Source organism: Phaethon lepturus, unplaced genomic scaffold (genome assembly GCF_000687285.1).
Source record: "Phaethon lepturus isolate BGI_N335 unplaced genomic scaffold, ASM68728v1 scaffold4284, whole genome shotgun sequence".
NCBI classification, from domain to species: domain Eukaryota; kingdom Metazoa; phylum Chordata; class Aves; order Phaethontiformes; family Phaethontidae; genus Phaethon; species Phaethon lepturus.
In genome coordinates this window covers 20,492-23,090 of record NW_010532506.1, presented here as the reverse complement: position 1 = coordinate 23,090, position 2,599 = coordinate 20,492, and the positions used below count along the sequence as shown (strand labels likewise).

The 2,599-nt window shown below is 40.9% G+C and overlaps 1 protein-coding gene across 1 annotated transcript in view; it reads right to left on the bottom strand.

The window, feature by feature from the left end:
* Window positions 1-2,599, bottom strand: part of MYRIP (myosin VIIA and Rab interacting protein) — a gene marked incomplete at its 5' end in the record, with an annotated part of 33,389 nt that overhangs the window by 22,021 nt on the left and 8,769 nt on the right. The gene's annotated exons all lie outside the window — the stretch shown is intronic.

The following is a 2,599-nucleotide window of genomic DNA, read 5'->3' as shown; positions in this document are numbered from 1 at the left end:
ATTCCTGCTTACTTTTATATAATTTAAAAAGGAACTATCAAAATTACTATATATCTGTGTGCAACTAATAACATATGCCCAAATGGCATTTCCCATTCTCAGCACTGCACTGCCATCACTCTCAGGCATGGTGCAGCTAAAGAAAATGAAGTGTGGGAATGAAATAACTTGTGACCCGGCAGTTGTGTCCAACTTTCAGCTGAAAGCTGTGCTTGAGTTCCCCGACTGCTTGGTCTTGAGCATTGTCTGTGTTTTTCTTAAAGACTACCGGCAACAGGTTTTGAAAAATCTTTCTTATTACATGATGCTGCTTAAGATTTTCAGTTTTCCCAGTGATTATTTACATAGGTGGATCCTCTACAGTGACTATAATTTTCCAGACAGCAACCTCCTTGGACCAAGTTCAAGCTTTAGGAGCACCTTTTCTTACTCTTGGATCCTTAAAGGTGGGAAGTACTCAGAGGCTCAGTTAAGTACAGTGGGTGTTACAGACTCGATCACAAGTCCCTTGCTTTGGAGGTGGAACAGAAGAAAAGCAAAATCTCTTTGCCCATCTGTTTAGCGGGGTACCTGCCCAACATGTAATAATGTGGAAAAGGGGCTATTTTTGTCAGCCCTTGCGGGAAATCTGAAAATACCTCACGGTTGTTCCAAAAAGTAATGTCCAGATACATATTAATTAATTTTTTGTATCTGTGCTGTCTGATTAGGACACAAATTCCCGTGATTTCCACCACAGTCCATGGAGAGAGACAGGCATCTCCCAGAGCAACCTGCTCCACCTGTAGCATTAACTGCCTTCTGGAAATGTTATTTTCTCCCTGCTGACTGCTAAGAGAAAGTTTTGAATCATTCGACCCTTCATTTAGTGCTTCATTCAAGTCCATAAAGTAAGGTGGAATTAGGTGGTTTTAAAAGTGATGAATTCTTTGAAATGGAGCATAATCATGACAAAACCGCCCAGAAGGAGGCTATGAAGAATGCAGCCTGGGCCCCAGGAGGGGTTAGCACATCACAGCGGCTCTGAGAGGATGATCTGGAGCAATTCTCAGATAGGAAATTATTCCTGTTTGCCTTACGCTCTCCTACTGTGACAAGACCAGACACTGCTGGAGAGACTAAAAGCGGTGTTCTCTCTGCCATTCATACATAAACAGGAGATTTGCTTTGCAGTGCTACTCTCTCTTCAGCCACAGCAGCAATATTTGTGGGTGGACCAATTACCTCCAGTTGTCACTGGAAATGTTAACTCTGAAAACTCCCTCAAAATCCTACCCGTCAAACTGCTCTTAATGGATTGACACATCGTGTCCATAATGTCAGTCTTCATCTCTCATACAGTAAACTGTACTGTAGTACCTGGCACTTTCACAGCTTTCTGAACAATTTTTGTCTGCAGTTATCTGTGAATTAATTATTATTATTTCTGCCAAATGAACTTTGAAGCTGTTCTGAATAAGAGCAAGAACAAGATTTCAAATCAGTGTGTTTCCACTTCAGTTTTATAATACAATATGCTTTTATATACATGTAGAAGACTGGTGTCATTTCACCTTTTTAATTAAAAACCTGTACTCACCATAATGGTCCTTCCTCAAATTGTAAGAAGAGATTTTTTTTCAGACATGTTTTGCATGTCATTCAACAACTCATTACAACCCCCACCCAACAATCTGCTAATGAAAAATACCTATCACTAAACTACTATAAAAAAATCTGAAAGTTGTTGCTGAATCACTCAGTTCATCAATTTGTACCGAGAGAAACAATCATAATTTATGGGATTTACAGGATAGAAAGCACAGCTAAACTGTGCACTTGTATTTAGGAAAATACAGTTTAGTCGTGATTCATCACATTAAACTTGAGCTATTTACAGTTAGGTATCTATTCTAAGCTAATTACTAGAATCTCTCTTTACTTGAGTTACCTCCATTTATTTAATAGGTACCTCCAAAAACCTACTCTCATCTACCAAAACATGTGGTTTAGGATTACAAGATTTGCTAGTGAGCTCTGACAGCTCTGCACCAGGGGTGTGGGCTTCCTCTAGCAGCATCTAGGCAGGAAGAATACAGTTTACCTTGGGGTTGAGTCTGCAAGGAAGAGAAGACAATCCCATTCTATGGAGGCCAAGATCAAGCTTGTAAAGACAGAAGTTTGCTATTCTTGTTTAAATAAGCTGACAAACGTGTATAAAATCCAGTGGAGCAGTGAGGGAGGCTGGCAGTCCAAAGGGGCAGGTTTTCCCACATTTCCACCTCACTGCTGTACCATGAAGTATTGACAGACTTCATCACGCAGCAACACGTGCATGATTCCTCTGGGGGCTTCTTACATAGACCTTCTTAGCTTTAACTGCTTAGCAGCTGTACTGGAGGAGCAAGACACACATAGCCTCATGGAAAGCACCACCTGTTAATTTAAAGAATCCATACTGGCAACAGCAGAATCACAACTCCTCTTGAGCCTGAAAAAATACCAGTCTTCCTAGGATCACAGACGGCAGCACCTTTTAGGTTGATCTCTACTGTCTCTATCCAAAGCTCAGTGAAATCCTGTAGAGCCCTCCAGCCGTCTTCCCATGCATTTTGGAGGA